Below are 25,143 nucleotides of genomic sequence, written 5' to 3'. Positions count from 1 at the left end.
TTTTAAAGATCTGTGTACCACGTTCACGTGTGGTGCTGAGGGAGGCCAGAACTACAACTGGATGGTTGTAGATGGTTACGGCCTGCTATGTGTGTGTGCTAGGAATGCATCCTGGGTCCTCTGGAAGAGCAGCCAGTGCTCTAACTGCTGAGCCATCTCTCCAGTCCCTAACTAAGTTTTAAGAAAGAAAAAAAGAAAAAAAAATGGAATAGTAAGTTAGCACATTTAGTTCACAAGAGATCTATACTCTGGAATTAAGAGTTATTTTTAAATTAAATTGAATTTATTATTATTTTTACTGTTTTGTGTGTAATGTGTGTAATGTGTGAAGGAGTCCAGACATGTGGGTGCCAATCCTCAGGAGTCCGCTTCAGGGCTCAAGCCCAGGCTGACAGGCTTGTGGCAAGCCGTTTTGCCTGATGAGCTGTTTCCCTGGCTCTGGACTTAACAGTTTCTTACTGGCTAGGATACAGTTGAAAAAGACAGTAAAATCCTTCTCTACACAGGCCCAAGGTTCTCTCTGTTTCGCTTTAGTAGTTGTGCTGTGGAACCAAACTTTTTTTTATATCTTTTGAGAGGAAGGTCAAACACTGTAGTCCTGTGGTCCCTGGAACTCACTATGTCACCCACAGTCACCTGGCCTTAAACTCCCAACCATCTTTCTGCCTCAGTCTCTCATGTGCTTGGATCACAAAATGAGCTAGAATCAGAGGCTGGCCATATTTGTATAAAATCCATGTAGACAGTAAATGTCTTCTAATGTAAAATGTGAAAGTCTTGCCTACCCTTTCAATGATGAATTTATTATGAAAATAATAAATTAGAAATATATAGCATATGAATTCATGCCATAAGTTACAGAAAGGTGTTCGTTTGGGACATTATTTACAGTTGCTACCCAGTAAAGGTTCTCTTCATTAGACAATCACGTGTAACAAAAAGTCCTTCCCTTGGAGAAGCCTACAGGGCGTTCCCTTGGCTTTCCTGTAAAGCTGATATACCTTTCCAGCTCCATTCTTCACCTTCTGCTTTTCTTAGGCACAAAGAGCGCCCATCTTCTCAGTGGCCCAGCTTTGAGGCCAGCTGATAGGAGCAGACTTCAAATTACTCCATCAATAGATGTTGAAGCCACTGTATAACAGTCCTTCATAACAGAGGTGTCCTGGGGGAAAAGAAAATCCGTGACACCTTGTGAGGTGTATTCTCGCTGTCTGCCCCATCTGCCAAGCCATCTTTATCTCCTGGTACTCTCCAGGATGCTCCACTCCCACAGAGCTACCCCGCGGACAGCGTCCATCTACCAGCTCAAACTTCGTCAAGGACTTTTCTATCAGTTAAGATTTGCATTTGGCAGCTAGTAACAGAGTCCAGAAACAGTAGTGGCTTAAGATAAAAGTTTATTTTTTTTCTTTTCTGTAAAAGAATTCTGGAGATAAGAGATGCAGGGCCCGTAGGGCCTCGCCTATATAGTTCCTGTATCTCTCCCTTCCACAATGGACCCTCTATCCTTACAGACAAAGAGGACTCCTCAGGTTGCTTCCGCCTTCTCCATCTTGTGGACAGCCAATGGAAGACAGATGGGCCCATGGCAAACTTCTGTTCACATGACCTCAGGACTTAAAGAGTCCAGCAGCACTGTGAGCAGTCCCCTAAGAAAGCACAAATGAAAAAAAATTAACTTCATTTAATTATTTGGATATATGTTTGGGTACATGCGTGCATACATGCCATGATGGGGTGTGTGTGTGTGTGTGTGTGTGTGTGTGTGTGTGTCTTCCTGCCTGTCTGTCTGTCTGTCTGTCTGTCTGTGTAGATCAGAAGAAACCCGGCAGGACTCAGTTCTCCCTTCCACCATGTAGGTCCTGAGAATTGAATCCAGGCCATCCTTTACTTACTAAGCCATCTCATCAGTCCCAAAACATAATTTTTTTAAAAGATTTATTTGTTTATTTCATGTATGTGAGTACGCTGTAGCTATCTTCAGACACATCAGAAAAGGGCATTGGATCCCTGTTACAGATGGTTGTGAGCCACAATGTGGTTGCTGGGAATTGAACTCAGGTCCTCTGGAAGAGTAGTCTGTGCTCTTAACCGCTGAGCTATCTCTCCAGCCCCCAAAACATAATTTTGTGGCAACAACAGAGGGAGACAATTTACCACGCACAAAACTTCACTAAACATCAACAGTGTAACCCAGCATGGTACCCTAAGCCTGTCATTCCAGAATTCTCAAGTGGCTATAGAAAGAGTATGCTTTCAAGCTGCCTGTCTACATACACAGTCCCAGGCCACCCTAAGCTACACAGCAAGACCATGTCCCAGAACAACAAACAATGAAACTGAGAGTGTTGCACACACCTGTTACCCTAATACTTTAGGGGTGGAAGCAGGAGGATCAGGGGTTCAGGGTCATCCTTGGCTTGGTTATATAGTGAGTTTAAGGCTAGCCTGGACTAAATGAGAATGGTCTACAGAGTGAGTTCCAGGACAGCCAGGGCTATACAGAGAAACCCTGTCTTGAAAACAAACAAACAAACAATAAATAAAATAGATAGATAGATAGATAGATAGATAGATAGATAGATAGATAGATGGATGGATGGATGGATGGATGGATGGATGGATGGATGGATGGACGGACAGATAAGCAAACAAACAGTATACCAATATTGGAAACCATAGAGTGTAGTTTGAAACTCTTACAAGAGCACTTCATTTTTTAAAACTATATAGTTAGGGGCTGGGTGTACAGTTGACTGGTATTGAGCGCTTCTCTAGTATGTGCAAGACCCAGAGTCTGGTCCCTAGCAAGAGTGGGGGAAGGGAGCTTGGGGGAGTACTAAGAATGAAGTAAAATATCTACATCGTTGGCTCACTATAGTATATGAAATTCCTGGAATTAAATATTTAAATATTAAATATTTCACCTCCAGTACAATGTATCCTATTACACGAAGAAAGCAGGGACAGGTACAGTAAAAAGCAACTCTATTTTCCTTCTTAGTACTTTAATGCTGTGTAAATCAGACTGTAGCAGAAGCAGCTACAAAAAGTACTTCTTTTGTTTTGTTCTGTTGGGACAAAGTTTCTCTGTATAGCTCTGGCCGTCCTGGAACTCACTCTGTAGACCAGGCTGGCCTCGAACTCAGAAATCTGCCTGCCTCTGCCTCCCAAGTGCTGGGATTAAAGGCGTGTGCCACCACTGCCCGGCCCCAAAAAGTACTTCTGTCATTCCTACACAACACCCGATATTACAAGCCCAACGTACATTGTGCCATCAAGTGTGGCTCTCGAATCCGTGTGATGGATCATTAAGAATATCCTCAAAACCAATGGTCTCATCATTTTCCCTCAAAACATCCATGAGAGGTTTCAGCTCAGAAGAAAAGAAAGAGGCAGAAGCTGTCGCACTGCCTTGAACTTTGTCACTCCAGGGGAGCAAACAGACCCTGGATGGTCCTCGGTGTGGGAAAGTTCATCTTGTTCTGGTTGAACTGAAAAAAAAATTTTTTCTGATAATTCAAGAGGGTGACTGGGCAAAAGTTCATTTTTCACACAAGAAATTCCTTTTTTGGAGAAGATCATGACTCTCAAATGACCCACTGAGAGCTCCCTAACTGGAATACTGTCCTTCAGCTGTGACCCAAGGCCTCTTGCTGTTCATGTTGGAAACCAAAGCGATTTTTGATATGTTCAAACTTAAGGTAAACCCACAAAACTTTACTTGGTCGTGTGTGTGTGTGTGTGTGTGTGTGTGTGTGTGTGTGTGTATGTGTGTGTAGAGGCAGAAGGAGATCTCTGTAGAGTTTGTTCTCTCCTTCCACATTCCCATGGTTTTCCAGGATTGAACTCAAGCTCACTCAGCAAGCAGGTTTACCTACTGAGCCATCTCGCCAGCACACCATCTCTCTGAACCTGGAGTTCATCAATTCTGCCAGGCTGGTGGGCCAGCGAACTCTAGAGACCTGCTTGTATCTGCCTGGGAACTGCAGGCACCTGCCATGGAGCCCAGCTTTTGACTTGAGTCCTGAGAATCCAAATTCAAGTGCCCACACTTATGGGACAAGTATCTTACCCACTGAGCCATTTTCCGAAATCTATTTTATTTTTGAAACAGGATCTCAAGTGGCCCCCACTGACCTTGAACTCCTGAACCTCCTGTCTCCACCTCCCAAGTATTGGGATTGTGGGTGTATAAGCCCTAGCCCAGCTTCAAAGACAATTTAGAGGAACAAGAAAAAACGTTAGCTAGGTTGGTGCAGAAGCTGCCAGACTAGTGGATCCGGGTGCTTGTGTGTGGCATGCAAGCATTGGGCTCCCTCCCCAACCTTTGAAGGGGAGGAGGAAGTTCAAGCATCTCAGACAGCGCCACTGCAGGCCAGGGGTACAGCTTAGCTGGCAGAGAGCTTGCGGGGTGTACAGGAAGCCCTGGCTTGCTGCCCCACACCTCATAAAGGTGTTTGGTGGCGCACAGCTGTCACCTCAGTGCTAAGAGGCAGGAGCAGGAGGAGCCCAGGGACTCTATGGCCAACCATTCCAGACAGTGAGGGGGCTCCAGAGAGGGAGGCCATGGAGAGATGGCTCAGAGGTTAAGAGCATTGACTGTTCTTCCAGAGGTCCTGAGTTCAATTCCCAGCAACCACATGGTGGCTCACAACCATCCGTAATGGGATCTGATGCCCTCCTCTGATGTGTCTGAAGACAGCTACAGTGTACTCATATGCATACAATAAATGTAAAAAAAAAAAAAAAAACCAAGGCTAGAACAATAAAGGAAGATGCCTGACTGATATCTAACTCTAGCCTCGTCGGGCAGTGGTGGCGCACCCTTTAATCCCAGCATTTGGGTGGTAGAGGCAGGCGGATTTCTGAGTTCGAGGCCAGCCTGGTCTACAGAGTGAGTTCCAGGACAGCCAGGGCTACACAGAGAAACCCTGTCTCAAAAAAAAAAAAAAAAAAAAAAAAAAAGAACAACAACAAAACAAAAAACAAAACAAAACCTCTAGCCTCCACAAAGGTGTACACACACACATACACAAAAGGAGAGAGAGAGAGAGAAAGAGAGAGAGAGAGAGAGAGAGAGTCCTCATGGTTAAAAAGTTTCATATCCTACAGTAACAATATAATAAAATACAGAATACAAACATAACTGTTATTTTATGCAGGCCTTTTACTTAGCTAAGATTGTACAGAGAACCAGGCATAGTGGTACATGCCTTTAATCCCAACACTAAGGGTTTAATCCCAACACAAGTAGATCTCTGTGAGTTCAGGGACAGCTTGGTCTACAAAGCAAGTTTCAAGACAGTCAGGCTACACAGTAAGGCCTTATCTCAAAATTAATAATAATAATGATTATTATTATTATTATTATTATTAATAATAATAATAATGATTATGCCGAGAGACACAGCTGGGAGTGTGTGGTAGCACATTCCCTATAGTCTTTAGAAGCAGGAGGATCGAGAGGTCTAGACCAGCCTGGTATACATAAGATTTTTGTTTCAGGAAATTTAAAAAAAAAAAAAAAAAAAACGCGAATAGGACAGGTAAAGTTCTCAGTGCGAACACACAAGAGAAACGCATTGTTGCATTGTTGTCAAGGCTCCACTGGAAGATCCCCAGGAGACAGCCCCTTTCTCCTCTAGATAACCAACCAGCACTCCCCCATTATGTACCCTCTTTCCCACGGTCCACAACACAGCCAGGGACATCAGAAGCAAGCTCAGCGTTTCTCAGGTGTATGGCAGTCTGGGCCCCAGCCCTGGCATTCAACTAGGGATCTGCAGGAGATAAGCGGCCACTTCCCTCCGGCTCACTTTCCATCGCGCTACTCTTTTGAGTGAAGATTGGTTTTATTTTGTCTTGCTTGGAAAGGGGAGGCTGGGCAGTGGGGGGCAGGCAGAGCGGTGGGGGGAGGGGCAGCAGAAAATGGAAACAGGTGATAAGATGTAGAAGTAATTTCAAGGCTGGGCCCACAGTTATTATTTTCAAGTATGAAAGATAAGACTTTTAACTTTTCTCTGTCTCCCTCTCCTCTTTTTTCTTTTTTGAGAGGACAGACTCCAGCTTCCAACTCCTAACTGCTAGGATTAAATATGTGCACCACCACCATGACCAGCTCTGGGGCGCAGGCATCTTTCTCTGTAGCCCAAGCTGGCTTGTAACTAACTACATAGCTCAGGCTGGCCTGAAATTCATAGCAATCTTCCACATCAGTCTTCCAAGTGCCTGGAATTACAGGTACCACACCCAACAAGAACCTCTTTTCCTATAGACTAAAAGAATCGGCAGTGGGAGGCTAGGATGTAGCCCCGTCATTAGAGTGCTCGCCTAGCATGCACAAAGCTAGGCCTTCCCCCCCCCCCCCCCCCCCCCCCCCCCCCGCACTACAGAAAGCTGGCGCAGGGGTTGCTCAACTGGGAACCCTAACCCTTGGAGGTGGAGGCAGAAAGACTGGAAGTTCAGGGTCATCCTCAACTACACAAGAATGGTGGTACTGGGGGCGGGGACTGGATTGGGGATTAGAGATCATATTCACGAGCTCTAAACAAACCTGGGTTGACAGCTGAAGAAATGAACAGAAAAATATTAATTTGTTAGCTGAAAAACCCAAAGACAGGTGATATGGCCCGTGGCAGCTTTTGGCCTAGCCTCGGATCAACTCTAGTCACTGAGCCACTTTGGCCAGCAGAGGGCTCTCTTTGCTAATCTTCAAGTTCCAAAATAACAAGCCAACAACAACAACAAAATCCCTGGGTTGCTCATTTTTTATTATCCCCCACCCGAAGCTTCTTCCAAAGCTAAAGTAAGTAGTAAGTAGCAGGCGGTGGTGGCAAATTCTTCTATCACAGCACTTGGGAAGAGGCTCAAAGCTCAAGAGTAGCCTGAGTGACTAGTGAGACCTTGCCCCGAAATTAATAATGGTTAATAACTCTAACCCAAGAAAAAAACAGGAGACAAAAATGAGCTGTGGGTGGGTATGAATGGCACATACCTAAGATATCAGCTGTTTGGAGGTTGCAACCGGAAGTTAAGATTTCAAGGCCAGCCTCTGCTTCCTAGGTAATTTAAAGCTAACCTGAGCTACATTAGACTTTATCTCAAAAAACAAAAACAAGCTCTTGCTCCCTCTCTTACCTCTTGCTCTTACTCTTGCCTCTCGCCCTCCTGGTCCCCCTCCCTTCTCCCTCTCTCTCCACGCCGCCATGGCCGTCCTCTACTTCTCTACTCTTCTCCCTCTCTCTGCCTTTCTACAATAAATGCCTTAAAACCAACCAAACAAACAAAAAACAAAAGCAAAACAAAACAAAACAAAAAACAGAAATAAGGGCTAGAGAGATGGCTCGGTGGTTAAATGTGCTTGGTGCTCTTGCAGAGGACCTCGGTTTGATTTCCACTCATGAGGTAGCTCACGATCATGCATAACTCCAGTTCCAGGGCGTCCCACGTCCCCTTCTTATCTCCACACATGCATGTGGTGCACATAACATACATGTAGGCAAACACTCGAACACATAAAATATTTTTTAAAAACACAGAAATAAGAAAACAAAACAAACCACTGAGAGTCTATAGGATCCGCCGTGGGTTAGGTGTTTGCTGCCTAGCCTGACGACCTGAGTTCAAGCCCTAGAACTCATACAGTGGGAGAGAACTGATACTCAAAGTTCTTTTCTGACCTTCACACATTTGCTGTGGCATATGTTCAAGTGCCTCGAGCGCGCGCGCGCGCGCAGACACACACACACACACACACACACACACACACACGAACATGCACATTAATGAAGTTTGGGTTTGGGTTTTTGTTTTTTTGTTTTGTTTTGTTTTGTTTTGGTTTGGTTTGGTTTGGTTTTTTTGAGACAGCGTTTCTCTGTATAGTCCTGGCTCTCCTGTAGACCAGGCTGGCCTTGAACTCAGAAATCTGCCTGCCTCTGCCTCCCAAGTGCTGAGATTAAAGGTGTGAACCACCACTACCCGGCTATTAATGAAGTTTTTTAATGCTGGTTCTTTAAAGAAAATGAGTCTTTTTCATCCATGGGCTATTTAGCTTACACAGCCAAAGAGCAAAACACCAACTGGCCCAAAAATAGCACAAGCAGCCACTCATTATGACAGTAAGAAGGGAACTCCCGCTAAAACCAGTAACTGGGTGGAGAAGTAGCCATGATGAGGTTGACCTCCTGAGGCCTCTGATTCAACAGTCTCTGCAATCCAAACTGGCCTTCAATTCTCGCTCCCTTCAGCGCTGGGGAAAGAACCCAGGCTCTGAGCTAAGCAACCCCCCTACCACTAGGATGCATTCCCAGCTGCTGGCCTCATACGCCTGGCTCTTGCCAGGATATCACTCTTCAAATACCTAAATCCTGTTACTATGACCACTGTGTGGTCTGCTGGCTCAAGGGTGCCGTCCTATATCTGCTTCACTTAATGAAGCTTTTCCTCTAGTAGCCTTGTTTTGTGAATGCTAAGCAGCACTTGGGGAAGGGCTGAGCTATGTGTGGTGGCATAAGCCCATATGTGCTCACAGTGCTTGGGAGGTGGAGGTAGGAGGACTAGGTTTGGGACCTGGAAAGATGGTTCAGTAATTAAGAACGCATACTGCTTTGCAAAGGACCCAGTACCCACATCGGGCAGCTCCCACCACCTCTAGCTCTGTCCCCAGGGGAACCAGTACCCACATCAGGCAGCTCCCACCACCTCTAGCTCTGTCCCCAGGGTGTTCTGACAGACTCCTCTGGCCTATGAGGGAACAACATGCATGCAAGCAAGCATACACACACGTAATTTTAAAAACAAAAATACATCTTTTTTTAAAAAAAAAAAAAAAAAAAGAGGCTTTGAGCTGGATGGTTGGTGATGTACAACTTTGATCCAAGCACTCAGAAGGTGGAGGCAGGTGGATTTCTGAGTTCGAGGCCACCCTGTTCTACAGAGTGAGTTCCAGGACAGCCAAGGCTATACAGAGAAACCCTGTCTCGAAAATCAAAAAAAAAAGAGAGAGAGACTTTGAGCTGGGTGGTTGGTGGTGTACAGCTTTGATCCAAGCACTCAGAAGGCAGAGGCAGGTGGATCCCTGAGTTAAAGACCAGCCTGGTCTACAGAGTGAGTTCCAGGACAGCCAGGGCTACACAGAGAAACCCTGTTGTGGGGCAGGGGTTTGGACTCAGGTCCCAGCACCCACATGACAACTAACAACCCTGAGTAACTCAAGCTCCAAAGGGATCTGATGCCCTTTTCTGGTTCCCACTGGCACTGCACACATATGGTGCACGTACAAACATGTGGCCAAAACACTCACCCACATAAAATATAAATAAATCTTTTGAGAAAAAAATTCAAGTTGCTCCTGTGCTAAGGAGCTCCGGGTTCAGTTGAAGACTATCTCCAAAAATGTGAGAGAGTGAGGGAGACAGCCAGTCTCAGCCTCTTACAAACACACACACATAATACAAATGCATACATACACATAGTCACATATGTACATAATATGCATACACATATGTAATAATATGCATGCATACATGTAGAAACACATAATGCATATGCATACACACATACAAACATACACATATGCAAGCACATGCATACATACAAACACATATGTATATAATATACATGCGTGCACACATATGAACACATACGCAAATGATACCTATGCATGCACATACATGCAACCATATGTACATAGCAATTAATATCACAATTTCCTTTTAAAATATTTATTCCATCTATTATTTATTTATTTACTTATTTATTGCGTATGTGCACGTGCGAGTGCACACGCATGCCACAGCCAAGCATGTGGATGTCAGAGGGCAGTTTACAGCAGTCAGGCCTCTCCTTCCACCACATGGGGTCCAGGGACTAAACTCTACTTGTCAGGCTTTGTGGCAGCTGCTTTGCCCACTGAGCAATCTCTCTATGGCCACTTTTTAGTTTTTTGAGACAAGGTCTCACGTAGCCTAGGCTGGTTTCAAACTCCTTGTGTAGCTCGGGCTAGCCTCGAACCTCTGGTCCTCCTGCCCCACTTCCAGAATGCTCAGGGCATTTCTAGAATTTCTTTTTTTCTCCATTTTTCTATATAACAACGATAGCATTACATCTCCAGCTGAGTTAAGAGCTGTGTATTGTGTGTTTGGTTTCCTAGGCACATAAGGGGGGGTATAAATATCATCCCCACTAACTCATATCATCCCCATTAACTCGAGGATGCCTTAACAAACCACAGAAAACAGAACCGCTTCCATCTCCTTACCACATGAGATCTTACTGGTAACATTATCCCCAAACTCGTATTCCTTGATCGTTGGCGGCTGGCACACCCGGAGATGCCGCCTGTGAGACTAGCTTTTACTTCTGTGACTTACTCAAGGGCACTGTGCAGTGGGGAAAATCGTTTTACTTTTCCACTACCGGGCCAGTCTTTAGCCACCACCCTGTACTTGGCTGACCTGCGCTAGATCACAGAATACTGGGTACACAAAGTCACTCGTCCAATCTTTCCATTTACAGATGAGAGGATTCTAATTTGTAATTTCCTGTGGGGACATTAGACAAGATGACTTATAGTTTCCTTCTGGCCACAGTCCTGGGATTCCTATTTCCTTGCTGGCATCAAGCATTCCACTGACACATCTCAGGTTATTTTCCACGAAAGCTAGGTTCCTAATTCGTGGCCACAAACTACATACTCACGGGAGTCAGAGGAAAGCAATGGTACCTTCGAGCAGTGAACATTTAGGGTCTTATTAGAAAAAGAAGATCATGTGACAGTATTACCTGATGGCTTAGAAAAGCCAAATGTGGCTTCATTTTGCCAACACACTCAGGTCATGCTGTTATCTCCAACATGACAAGTGTACTCTGCTCATAGGCTCCAGTCTGCTGGAGGAGATGGACAAGAATGTAATTACTACAGAGAATTAGGCAAGCGTTCTAAAGGGGCCTCAGAACTTCAGTTTTATGCCCTGACAGTTTGAGATCTTGAACAATGGTGTTTAGCTGAGCAAAGATACAGGAAGTAAAATCTAAAGTCCTTCTCCGAGCCAAACTGTATCAGCAATAAATAAAATACTACAAAACAAACAAACAAACACACCAGGGACCTTAAAGAAAAATCCATCCCCAAGATCCAGGTATGATGGCACACCCCTTTAATCCCAGTACTGGAGAAGTAGAGGAACTTGGGGGTAGCGGTAGGAGGGATCAGGAGTTCAAGGTCATCCATGACTTTGTGGCCAGTTTGAAGCTAGTCTGTACTATTTGAGACTTTCATAGTTAATGCTGTCCATTTGAGAGCCATTGATAGCTCGGAGAGATAATACACTAGCCACCAAGCCTGACCTCCTGAGTTTGATCCCTGGGACCCACTTGGAAGGAGAGAATTGACTCCTGAAGGTTGGCCTCTCACCTTCTGTTTGTGCACACACACATAATACACAAATAAATGCTTAAAAATTAAACATAAAGCTGGGAATAATCATGCACACCTTTAATCCCAGTACTCAGCAAACAGGTAAACGGAGCTCTGTGAGTTCAAGGCTATCTTAGTCTATATAGAAAGTTCCTGTACATCCAGAGACATGTAGAAAGAGATTTTGTCTGGATGGATGGATAGATAGATAGATAGATAGATAGAATTTATATATACATGCACACATATATGTACTGCCAATTAAACAAGATCTAGAATTACTTTGTCATGGTTTATTTCCTGTTGCTGTGATAAAATACCCCTGACTAAAAAAACTGGGAGGAGAAATGGGTTTATTTTTAGTTCACAGTTCCAAGCTATAAACATTCATTGAAGGGAAGTCACAAAGACAAGAGCCTGAGTCTGCTGGCCACATTTCGCCCACAGTCAGGAACAGGCAACGGATGAAGGCTTGTGCATTGGTGCTCAGCTCAACTTCTTTACTCTCCCGGGGCCCAAGATCTTCTGCCTAGAGAATTGTGCCTTGTCTTCCCACACCAATTAACATATAAAATAATTACCCAGAGGCATGCCCAGTGGCCCATCTCCCAGGAGGCTCTAGAGTCTGCCAAGTTGACTATTAAGAGGAACAATTGCACACCTAAGAGATACTCTGTCTCTGGGCACAGCTGTGATAGAGTTCCAAGCCGGAATTCATTGAAATGAGAAGAGCTACCTGTTATGTAACAATTTCCACCAAGATTGAAACATTCCATCTTGCAGGGAAGCTCTTTAAGCAGGGAGATAAACAACCCAAAAAAGCTTCAGGAAGTCCCTGAAACGGACAAAATTCACTGTGCCCCTCCCTGCCAGAATAAGTAATAAAAGCTGAGATTCTCTCTCAGAAAAGCTCAGCAGAACTAAGAAGACTCTCAGGCAAGCTGCAAGGAAGACTCTGAGACCAGACCAGCTTCTTAGGAGCAGAAACTAACAGAGCTGTCTGCAAGAGGCTTAGACCAATGAGGCAACTGGAAAGAACATTCTCCAACCTACTGAGCTGCCTGCAGGCTATTCAGTGAGCTCCAGGTTCCCAGCTTTGGGAGCCGTCACCTGAAGTGGCTTTGGTGACGCAGCTGTCTTTTAGTCATTTCTGCTCCTGTAAGTAACTCCTCACCCATATTCTGGTAGGTTTCGTTTTTTGTTTTTTTGTTTGTTTGGTTGGTTTTTGGTTTTTCGAGACAGGGTTTCTCTGTGTAGCCCTGCCTGTCCTGGAATTCACTCTGTAGACCAGGCTGGCCTCGAACTCAGAAATTCACCTGCCTCTGCCTCCCAAGTGCTGGGACTAAAGGTGTGCGCCACCACTGCCCGGCCATATTCCTGTAGGTGACCCCAGTAAAACTCACCAAGTTGGGCTTTAATGGTATCTGTTTGGTCTGTCAAAGGTTTCCTATCTGGGGTGAGTAGATGTGTGTGTTGCATTTCCCCTGGAAAAGTTTTGTCACAAAAGACAATCTTAAATGTGAGTGGCACTGGCCTCATGGAGGACCTGAGTCCCAGATTAAGCAAAGAGGAAAAACTGAGCTGAACATCACTATTCATCTCCCTCCCTGTGTTTCCTGACTACAGAAGCAACATCGTCCGCTGTCTCTTGCTCCTGCTGCCAATACTAATCAAGTGGGGTACCATCCCCTATGGTCCAGTGAGCGCCCTGTAAGATCTATGACTTTGAGCAATGCCTCCCTGCCCCTCAAAAGGAAGTCTGCAAGAGATGTCAGTGTCTGGAGAACCAGGGGGCAGAGCTGTGTCATCAAAGCAGGAAGCAGGTGAAAGCTTGCACTTACAAGAGTTGGAGGGCCGCAGCTCCCAGCAAGAGACACATGCATGTCACCTGAGCCTGTGAGAAGTGAAACAACCTGGGAATGTGTCAGACAGACTCCATCCCGCAGAAGAGAAGATTAGAAGCATCATGAATGCTAAAGCCAAAGGAAAAGACTGAGTCACTCCCCAGCTGAGAAGTCTACCACGGCTAGGGGCAAAGTGGTGTGAAAAGACCCGTGCTCGAGATGCAGAGGATGGGATGAGATTCCCCAGTCTCCTGCAGCAGAGAGGAAAACCAGAAAAAAAGGTGCTGAATGGAAGAAGTATGCGGAGACTCGGATGTTGGGTGTTTGCAATCCTCAGAACCTTGACGGTGAACCTCAGCCAAGAGTACCTCGAGGTACAAAAAAATCCAAAGGATGAAGATATTGTATACACCAAGAAATTAAGAACGAGACATCAATGGGACAGGAAAACGTGTAGTAAAGACATTTAAGAAGGACAATTCGGCTTAGTGATAAATTCCAGTGTGGTTTTCACGGTCAGTATAAAGGGGAGCTGTAAAAGAATGCTGCCATATTTAAGGAAGCAAGGGAGCTTCGAGTTTTCCCGGCTATGCTCTCTTCAAACTCCGATGAAGATGAAGACAGGGATCATGGGGATCTCACAGCAATTTAAAAGTTTAAGAGTGGGCAGGCAGGGGTACCACCCTCTGTCTGGCACAATAAAGCTCTGAAGTTTAAAAAAATAAAAATAAAAAGATTCAGCCTTTGAAGGGGGAGAAAGAAGGCCCCCAACCTCTCACCTGTGAGGACTAGGAAGTAAGGTGAGAGCTGGAATAGCCTGAAGGAACAGAAAGAGGATCTGGGGAGAGCCAGGTCAGGCTCAAGGCGGGGAGAACCAGGTCAGGCTCAAGGCGGGACCGGTTCTGGGAGCAGACAGTAGTGGCCTATAACTATAATCCGAGCACTTGGGGCTGAGGCAGGAGAATTGGTACTACTTCAAAAGTCAGAGGTGGGGGAGGGAAGGAGGAAGGGAGGGAGGGAAGGGAAGAGAAGGAGGGAGGAGGGAGGAAGGGAGGGAGGAGGGAGGGAGGGAGGGAGGGAGGGAAGGGAGGGAAAGATTAACTTCCTAGGCAACCTTGTAGGCCAGTGGTTCTCAACAATCCAAATGTTGCAACCATTTAACACAGTTCCCTCTTGTTGTGGTGATCCCAACAATAAAATTATTTTTGTTGCTACTTTATAACTGTAATTTTGCTACTGTTATGAGTCATAATGTAAATATTTTTGAGATAGAAGTTTGCCAAAGGGGCTGTGACCCACAGGTTGAGAACCACTCTTCTAGATAATTTTTGTGCATATTTATGAGCCCTAATTTTTTTCACAAGAATGTTTCATTCTATAAATATTACTCTTGCTTTTTGCCTCCATTATACCAGGGCCAACTTCTCCTACTAACAAATCAAAACCACTCAAGGTGGGCTTCATGGTTTGATTTTCCCGTTGCTGGAGACTGAATCTACAGGCCAGCACTCCCTGAGTGAGCTCTATCCCAGCCCTCCTGCACTGTCTGAATCTCTCATTCTTGTAGATTTTATCAGTTCCATCACACTATCAGTCCTGTAACCTTAAAATCAAATGGAGTCTTGGAGGTAGGAAATGGCTCAGTGGCTGAGTGCTAACTGCTCTTAGGGAGAACCCAGAGTTTTGTCCCTAGCACACTCATGTCAAATGGCTCCCAATCACCTCAAACTCCAGCTCCCAGAGGTCTGACACTCTTGCACTCTAATGGCATACACATGTGGCATATACTCTCACAGACACATACATATACATATGATTTAAAAAAAAAAGAGCCAGGTCTTGTGAGGAAGCTTAGACTGACCTCAAACACTTGGCCATCCCCCTGTCTCTGTCTCCTCAACAGGAGGAGTACAAGCTTGAAGCACCATACCCAGGATCAAATGTTTTGTTCAGTTACATTTTTGTTTCTAAATAAAAACTTATAACAATATAAGACCATTCTAGAAAATACACATAACTGATTATCCCCCAAAGTAAATTTGTAAAAAAGGAATAACAAAATAAGGAATATACATTTTAAACCAACAGTATATAAGAATGTGTATGATATGTGTGTATAAGTATATATGTGTGTATATTTATGTGTTTATGTGTATATAGGTGCATATATGTATGGTAATGTATATATATGTGTGTGTGCATATGTATATGTGTATAGTACATATGTATACATATGTATATATGTTTACATATGTGGTCTTATGTATGTGTGGTGCTTATTGTGTGTGTGCTATGTATGTTGTGTATATGTGTGAGGGTATGTATCTAAGCATCTGTGTGGTATGTATCTATGTGTGTATGTATATGTGTGTGGTATGTGTATATGTGCGTGGATAGAAAGTATTTAACATTTTCCCCAAGTGTTGTATAACCCACCACCACCAATTGCATAACAGTCTCTTTCTGTGACATTTCACAGTTGTCATGAAATAAATAATAAGTAACATTTTAGTTGAGTGCAGTGGCCCCCACCTGGGTTAAATGCCTAGGATCTTATTAAAAAAAAAAAAAAAAAGCTGCATGAAATTTTTAAGGGAATGCATTTTGAAGGAAAATCCAGAGAGACTCAGCCGCTGATAGCGCAGAATGAAAAGCGGGTGTGAGGCAGCTGGACTGCGCACAAGGCCAGCTGCAGCTCTCTAGAGTAAAGCAGGTGATGCCACGAAGCTCGGACATGGATCCTATGCGGACTCTTAGATACTTACAGTACAGTCTTTTGCTTCCTTGGTCACCAGTGAAGAAGAGTGACTCAGCCTTGCAGGGAAGCAACAGTAAAACTCAAGAACAGCCATGTTGTTAGGTAAAATTTAACTAAATTTTATGGATTAGTGTGTGCGCGTGTGTGTGTGCGTGCGTGTGTGTATGCCTGTTTGTGTGCATGTGTGTGTGTGTGAGTGTGTGTGTTTGTGTGTGTGTGCGCACATGGGCGTGTGTGCATGTGTGTGTGAGTGTGTGTGTTTGTGTGTGTGTGCGCGCATGGGCGTGTGTGCATGTGTGTGTGTGTGTGTGTGTGAGTGTGTGTATTTTTGTTAGTTGTGGGTTTTTTGTTTTGTTTTGTTTTGAATTTGTTTGGGTTTCGTTGTTTTGGTTTGGGGGCTGGTTTTTATTTTGTTTTAGTGGCTGTGGAGCAAGACAGAGTCTTATGAATACTGGCCTCTAACTTGACGTTGCAGAAGCTGGCCTGTACATAATCCCTCTGTCTCCACCTCTGGAGTTCCAGGATTGCTAGCAAGCATGACCACACAACACTAGTGCTTTTTCTGTTCCTGTTTGTTTAAACCAGGATCTCACTATGTAGCCAAGGCTGTCTTAAATTCATCAATGTTATGCCTCAGTCTCCCAAGTGTTGAGATTACAGGCAGGTCAACTACTATCAGCTAATAAATTACCACTTTGATACATGGGACACAACCCTTTTCTACTATTACTACAAATAAACCTAAAATAAAGGCCATTCCAGAAATCATTAGGGGTGGGATTAAATCCAACAAATGTCATTAAAAAAAAAACTGCTTTAATTTTTGTTTGTTTTGTGTTTCGAGACAGGGTTTCTCTGTTTAGCCTTGGCTGCCCTTGAACTCAGAAATCTGTCTTCTCTGCCTCCCAAACACTGGAACTAAAGGCATGTGCCACCACTGCCCACTGCTTTAATCTTATTAAAAAAAAAAATTTTTACCATTTCAGCCATTTTGTGGTAATATTAATTCTGTTTACTGAATGTCAATTTTAAACATTTGTTTTATGGTGCATTTACAATGGTGCATGCCTATAATTCTAGCACTTGAGAGGCTAAGGCAAGAAAATCAGAGTGGACTACAACCAGGCAGTGGTGGCATTCGGCTTTAATCTCAGCACTTGGGAGGCAGAGGCAGGTGGATTTCTGAGTTCGAGGCCAGCCTGGTCTACAGAGTGAGTTCCAGAACAGCCAGGGCTACACAGAGAAACCCTGTCTTGAAAAACCAAAACCAAAAAAAAAAAAAAAAACAACCCAGAGTGGAGTACAGAAACAAATAACAGAAACAAAATTCACCTAGTTGAAAAGCCAGATGTGGTAGCGTACACCTGTGGTCCAAGCACTCTGGAGGTTGAGACAAGATGACCACAAGTTCAAGGCCAGTATAGTTAATTGTAGGCTAGCCAAGGTTACATAGCAAGACCCATCTCAAAAAATCAAATTAATTGGGATTGAAGAGATGGTTCAGTGGTTAAGAGCACTGACTACTCTTCTAGAGGTCCTGAGTTCAATTCCCAGCAACCACATGGTGGCTCACAACCATCTGTAATGGGATCTGGTGTGTCTGAAGACAGCTACAGTGTACTCATCATATACATAAAATTAAATAAATTTTTTAAAAATTAATTTACAATGTCAGCATAGTTTTGGTTGGAAAAAAAGAGCATTTGAAGAGCTACACTGTTTGCATTATTTATAAATATGCATTATAAACCAGATATTGTGCTAAGTACTGAACATTTATTAGTCAACTGGGTGGAGGCAGTGAGACAAAGTCTCACAAAGTCCAAACTGGCCCTAAACTGGATATATAGACAAGGATGACCTCAGTCTCCTGACCCTACTGTCTCCGCCTCCCAGGAGCCAGGGTAACAGACATTGCCACCACACTCAACAGCCACGAGATATTTTTAATACCTTTATGAAAACAATATCTTTACTGTATAAACAAAAAAAGAAACTTTACAAGACAAAATGGTTGCTTGAAGTTAGATGGCTGAGGTAGAGATCAGAAGCTTGAGGCATTCCTCAGCTATGTAAGATCCAATCTTAAAAAAAGTAAATGGAACTCAAACCCAGTCTGAGCTTGAAACCAAACCACATTGCCAATGTCTGAGTGCCATGAACTTGCGAAATTCTTCTAGACAGAACACGAGCAAATGAGTTTTCTAATAGTTTGTACTTGTTTATTTAGTTTTAAATATTTAGTTTCCTTTTTAATATTTATTTTTTTAAGTATATATACATGCTTGTATCTATGTGAGGATATGTGCACGTGTGAACAGAGGTTTCTGAAGAGGCCAGGAGAGGGCCTGGAGCTGAGGTAACAGGTGGTTGTAAGCATCCTACACTGAGTACTGGGAACCCAGTTCTGGTCCTGTGTAACAGCAGGAAGTGCTCTTAACCACTGAGTCATCCCTGCAGCCTCTGGGCATGCATGTCTTTCTTTCTTCCCTCCTTCCTTCCTTTCTTTCTTTTTTGAGTGTGTAATAAAATACATATAACATGAATTTTATCATTTAAAAATGTTTTAAGAGTACAGTTGAGTGGCACTTAATATACTCCCATTGTTGGGGCTGGAGAGTTGTCTCCGTAGTTAGGAGCATTTGTTGCTCTTGCAGAAAACCCAGGTTTGGTTCCCAGCACCCACATGGTGGCTTACAAACGTCAGTAAGTTCAATTCCAGAAGATCTAATGATCTCTCCTCATGCATGCATACCACTCATCCACTTGAAAATCTTTAGAAAAATATTTTTTTTCATTCACACTACTGTGAAATCATCACCACTGTGCTGTTTTTTTTCTTTTCTTTTTTCTCTTTCTTTCTTTCTTTCTTTCTCTCTTTCTTTCTTTTTTTACTTTGCTTAGGGTATATTATACACTGAAATTTTTAAATTAATTTTATGTTATCAAATTTATTGTTATTTCATTTTATGATTTTTTGTTTGTTTGTTTTTCGAAACAGGGTTTCTCTGTGTGTAGCCCTGGCTGTCCTAGAACTCACTCTGTAGACCAGGCTGGCCTAGAACTCAGAAATTTGTCTGCCTCTGCCTCCCAAGTGCTGGGACTAAAGGCATGCGCCACCACTGGCTGGCCCTCATTTTATGAATTTTATGTTTTTATATCACACTTAGAAATCCCTTCTCCACTTTGAGATTTAATTTTTGAAAATTTTCAGAGGGCTTGGCAGATGGCTCAGTTGGTAAAGTCCTTGAAAACCAGGCAAGAGGGCCTGGATTCAATCCCTAGAATCCCTGCAAAAGCCCGGTCCCGATAAAGGTAGGCAGCTCTCTGAAGTGCAGTGACCAGCAGAGCTAACTGAATTGCGGAGTTTAAGAGTCAGTAAGAGCTGGGTGGTGGTGGCGCACACCTTTAATCTCGGCACTTGGGAAGCAGAGGCAGGTGGATCTCTGAGTTCGAGGCCAGCCTGGTCTACAGAGTGAGTTTCAGGACAGCCAGGGCTACACAGAGAAACCCTGTCTCGAAAAACAAAACAAAAAGAGTCAGTATGAGCCCCTGTCTGAAAAAAAAAACAGGTGGAAAGTTTGAATGGCAGACACCTGAGACACCTGACCTCAATCTCTGGACTTACACTAACACACACTAACAAGTACATATTACCACACACATGACACACCTTTTTTTTTTTTTTCTTTTTTTTTTTTGAGACAGGGTTACTCTGTGTAGCCCTGACTGTCCTGGAACTCACTCTGTAGACTAGGCCTGCCTCTCCCTCCCAAGTGCTGGGATTAAAGGCGTGTGCCACCACTGCCTGGCAACACACCATTTCTTAAAAACCCTTTCAGGCTTCTTTGTGTATATTTATGATCTTATATTTTTCTACTCCATTTTTGTTTCAATTTTTAAATAATTTAGTGTGTGTGTGTGTGTGTATGCGCATGTGTGTGTGTGTGTCTGTATGTATATGTGTATGTGTGTGTGTGTATATGTGTGTGTGTATGTGTGTGTGTGTGTGTGTGTGTGACATGGCAGAGGGGAAGCCGGAAGTCAACTCTGTGAAGTTGCTTCTCTCCTTCCACCTGTCCATGGGTTTCAGGATTGACCTCAGCTTTTGCTCAGCAAGTATCTTCACCTGTTCAGCTATTTTTACCCACTCCTCTTCTACAGTCTTTCTAATTCTCCAAGAATTTATCCCAGTGAAAAACGTGAGCTAAGGATTTCATTATATTATTATTGTTATTTGGTGCTCGGCATCAAACCCAGTGCCCTGTGCATACTGACAATCATTCTGCCATTCATTACTGCCTCTCTCTCTCTCTCTCTCTCTCTGTCTCTCTGTCTCTCTCTCTCTCTCTCTCTCTCTCTCTTTCCCTCTCTCTGTCTCCCTCTCCCTGTCTCCCTCTCCCTGTCTCTCTCTGTCTCTGTCTCTCTTTCATTTTCAAAACACATGTCACTATCATGTAGCCTGGGCTGGCCTCAGACTCACTGAAAAGCTAAGGATGGCCTTGAACCCCTTACCCTCCTGGCTCTGCCTCCAAGATGCTAGAACCACAGGTGTGTGGCACACATCTGGCCACTCCTGTTATTTCTTTAAAGCCAACAACAATTAAAAATCAGGAATTTTAAATCCATATAGGACAAAAGAAGCTGGGACAATTCTGTAAAAGCGGACGAAGCAGGGTAAAAGAATTCATTGAAGGATTAATTTCACCAGAAATGAAACCATAGTCTGCATTCTTAAAAATAATATGGCCCTGGGTACGTCAGAGACTGAAGGACTGTGGGAGTTGGGGGAGGAATGGAGGGAGGAACAATGAAAGAGGAGGTAGAGGACACGGCTCGGGGGCAGAGAACTTGCTTAGCATGCCTAAGACTCTGGGTTGGATCCCTAGCTCCTGGGGGTCCTGGGGAGGATACAAGGAACCCAAAGTTTATCAGGAGGAAATTGTAAAGGCACTGATGAGAGCTATCATCTCTTTCATGGTGAATGTCCCTGTCCTAGAAAACAGTTCCCTTTTTCATCAGTCCAGGTTACCTACTGGAGACTTCACCTACTAGAATGAGGATGTCACATCTTCCCACCACCCTCTTGTCCCTTAAATAGCCTTAATAAACATGACCTGTTCGAACTTCAAAGTTTGTTTCTTTAATTATTGCTAATATACTGGACTTCCCTGTCTCTCCTCACAGAACAGGAGAGCTATGGGGATCAAGTCTGATTTCAGTGTTCATGATCACAGGGACACCTTCTGACCAATGCGTTGTTATCGTTGTGTGTGAACACGGAGAAGCTGACCACAGATGGCAGGCCCCACTGCACAGCTAAGCTCCAGGATAGGGCAGGTTGCAGCTCCTAGCCTGTACTCGGAACACCTTGTTCTACATTGGATACTTTAAGTGATTGTAACAATAATATTTGTGGATCCAAACATCGAAGCCCAGAAAAGTAAAAATATTGCATAAAATATCTTACCCAGTGTATAAAATAGAGTAAAAACATTACAGAAAAGATATAAAACAGAAGCTGGTGTGGCAGTGTCTGCCTCAAAGGCAGACAGGAAGACCAAGTTTAAGGCCTCTCAACTCCATAGAAAGTTTGAGGGTCACTTGGCTGTCTCAAAACAAACAAACACAGATATAAAACAGTATAACTGCATACGACTCGTCCCCAGACTATAACAGGCATGTCTGAGAGATGCCCTGGAATAATGAATGAGTAACAGAAAGGAATATGTGGAGACCACTGCTACACATCATTGTGGACGTTCTACAGTGGACAACTGGATCAAACATCACCTACTTTAAACAATTTTTCTTAGATAATAAATTAACTTCTACAATATACTGAGTTTTTTTAATAACATTAAATTTCTTACTTTTTTATTTTTGCTGTGTAACCCAGGCTGCCCTCAGACACACTGTGTAGCCAAGAATGACATTGAGCTTCACCTAGTACTTCTAGTGCTAGGATTGCCGGCATGCAAACTATGCCTGCCTTTAAAACAAAACAACAACAACACAAAACCACTTGTAAGACCACCTAGCTTAAAACACATTGTACAATGATTTTTAAATTATTTTCCTTATGTGCTTAACCTGTGAGATCATTTTTGTTCGTTGCTTGGTTGCTTTTGTTTCGTTTTGGGATAGTGTCATATAGGACAGTCTTGGCCTCTTCATTTGCTGTGTAGCTGAAGATGACCTTGAAATTCTGATCCTCCTGCCTCTGCCTTCTGAGTACTGGGATTATGGGCATGCACCAGGTTTATTTAGAGCTGGGGAGCATAGCTGGGGCCTGTTCATGCTAGGAAAGCACTCTGCCAACTGATCTATATCCCCATCCCTTCTGTTTTACTTACTTTAAAAAAATTTTTTTGTTACTGTTCAAAATAAAGTTCCAAATGCATGCATTAGCCTAGTGGGATCTAGCTTACCATTCCCTGAGCCAGGTGTGCTGGTGTCCATCTGTAGTTCAAGCTAGTGGGAGGCAGAAGAAGGAAGACTACTTGGAAGTTGATAGCTACACCTTATGTTCAAGTCTAGCCTAGATTCACTCAATTTTAGTATGCTTGCCTACCATGCACAAGGCTCTGGCTTCTATCCAGGCAGTGAAAAACAGAATCAGTATGATCATTTACCTTTTACCTGTCTTCCTGGAAGGTAAAAGTTAGGGGCAGTGACATACATAGAACTGCTGTCTCCTTTAATGACTCTGAAGGGTCAGAGACCCAAAAAGAACTTGTTTACAGTTAATTTATTCCTATCTACTATTGTACATAATTGGACGGCTGTACTCTCACACAGCTGGCAGCACACTTGGCTCGTCTGCACCAGTCACACCACAGTGCTATGTTTCAATATGCAGTCCTCTTTCTGCTCTGTTCTTGTGTCTGGGACCACTGTCAGCAGTCCCTACCACAATTACTTGGCTCCAGCCTATTCAAAGGTTAAATATGTTAGCTAGGAGATTTCTTTTGGATGGAGGCAGAGGTCATCACTGGCATCTCTTATGGTCCTCCATCTTTTAGAACCCAGGAATCTACTTTTCTCTGTCCACTCACCAGTCCTGGGATTAAAAAAATGTGCACTGCCAGTGCTGGCTTTTTTTAATAAGTTCTAGAAATCCAAACTCGGGTCATCATGCTCATACAGCAAGCACTTAACCTCCTCCTCCCCACCCTGAAGACCTAGATGTCCATAGATTCCTATTTAGCTGTTCCAGAGCCTAAATTTTTTGTGTGTTTGTTTGTTTTTTGTTTTTTGAGACAGGGTTTCTAGCCCTGGCTGTCCTGGAACTCAGTCTGTAGACCAGGCTGGTCTCGAACTCAGAAATCCGCCTGCCTCTGCCTCCCAAGTGCTGGAATTAAAGGTGTGTGCCACCATCGCCTGGCTTCCAGAGCCTAAATTTAAGGCTTCACTTTAGCTTGAGAAGTTAGGATGGATGCAGTAGCACATGCCTATAGTCCCATCTAGCTAGGAGATTAAGTCAGAGACCCATCAAGTTCCACCCAGCAAGAAGTGGAGGGTGGTAGAGGGAGGGAGGTGAGCCATTATAACTAGTAATTTGTTTATTTTTGACCTGGAACTCGTACCCAAAGCAGGCCTCAAACTCCTGATCCTCCTGCCTCCACCTCCCAAGTGCTCAGATTACAGGTGTGCTCCACCATGCCAAGCCCAAGTTTCAAAACCTGTTTGCATAGTCATGTGCTATCTGAATCTTATCTATAACACCCCACTCTGGGGACCATCCAAATCCCTACTTGATTCGCACTCAAGATGAAGACCTATTTCTGAGCTTTCTCTTTATAGGGATGTGTTTTTCCTTAAGGACTGGCCACTCTGATCAGGTGTGTCCGCTGAAAGGTGACACTAACAGTGAGCCTCTAACAGAGTCAATGAATACAGCCTAGAGAACAGCTCAAGCATGTTGGTTTATGATGGGGGTCACGGAGCTGGGAGAGGTAAGGTCCAGAATGGGACAACTTAAAACCAAGAACATGCTATACTGGTTTAGGAACTGTTGGAGGCTAAGGCTGGGCATCTGGCTAAAACAGACTGAAGGAGACATCAGTAGAATTTTTTTTAAGGAAAGAAAAAAGCAAAGGGAAAAAAAGGTATGCATATGAGACTTCACTGATAACGAGAAAGACTGATTTGGGACTACCATTCAATTATTATGACGCTTTAAAAGCAAAGAAAAACATAGTTGAATCCTAATTAATAAAAGTCATCACTTGTATTAGACCTGTTCTACTAATCGAATCCTCCTAAATTTTAACATACTCTTTCCGATGAGTTTCCAGACCCAGAAATCCAAAGGACTTTATGCCCCTTCTCATTCTCACGCAAAAGACAAAAAAACCCAAAAAACCAAAACAAACAAACAAAAAAACCAAGCCTGGGAAACAGAGACAGTTTTTTTTCCCTTTAAGATTAAAAAGGAAGAAAATGACACCGACTGCCTTTGTCCATTCTAACCCTGAAATAACACCTCTTTTGCTCCATATAAGAGTCTATAGCCACACCTTGTATTTGGTTGGTTTATTTCTATGATGGGTAAATATTCATTTCTAGGATACCTATCCGCTCCCGCCCTCCCCAAATCTACCTTTCCAAGACAGAGTAAGGTGCGTCCTCGTCGGGCTCCCGCCTGTACCTTCCCAGAACCTCTGGCCAGCAGCCTGTGTGCCCGTGCTGCCTGGACATCCGTAAAAGTTCGATGCTACATCTCTACCCAAGCCGTAGCTTCCCGCCTGCACTCTGTCAACGGCACTTGCGGGTGGGGGCGGGGGGGGGGCAACTTTTGGAACAGAAAGCTCCACCCATTCTTCTCCTTACTGCCTGCAACCAAACCAGCTAAAACATCCCACCTCAGACTCCCCAACTAAGTCTCATCACATGATCTACGTTACAGTAAATTTTTTTTAACAAGAAAACAAGCACCCAAAAAACAAACAAAAAAAAACAAAAAACAAAAATTCAAACTGCAGGCGCGAGCCAATGGGGAAGCAGGGGAAGGTGGGCGGGGGAAGAACGGCGGGCTGGGCGGGGACCCGCGGACCTGTGGACCGAAGGATTCGTAAAACGCAGCAGGCGCACGGTTTAAGCTTTTTTTTTTTTTTTTC

The 25,143-nt window shown here is 43.8% G+C and overlaps 1 long non-coding RNA gene across 1 annotated transcript; it reads right to left on the bottom strand.

Annotated features, from left to right (window-relative positions):
• Nucleotides 1–1,380: 1,380 nt before the first annotated feature.
• LOC116099703 lies at nucleotides 1,381–24,799 on the bottom strand. The gene is made up of 2 exons (XR_004122353.1): nucleotides 24,627–24,799; nucleotides 1,381–1,649 (listed from the first exon to the last, which is right to left on the bottom strand). It is a non-coding gene; the product is annotated as an uncharacterized LOC116099703 (long non-coding RNA).
• Between the last annotated feature and the right edge of the window lie 344 nt (nucleotides 24,800–25,143).

Source organism: Mastomys coucha, unplaced genomic scaffold (genome assembly GCF_008632895.1).
Source record: "Mastomys coucha isolate ucsf_1 unplaced genomic scaffold, UCSF_Mcou_1 pScaffold20, whole genome shotgun sequence".
NCBI classification, from domain to species: Eukaryota; Metazoa; Chordata; class Mammalia; order Rodentia; family Muridae; genus Mastomys; species Mastomys coucha.
Note: the sequence above shows the minus strand (reverse complement) of the source record. Positions and strands in the feature narration are given on the sequence as shown.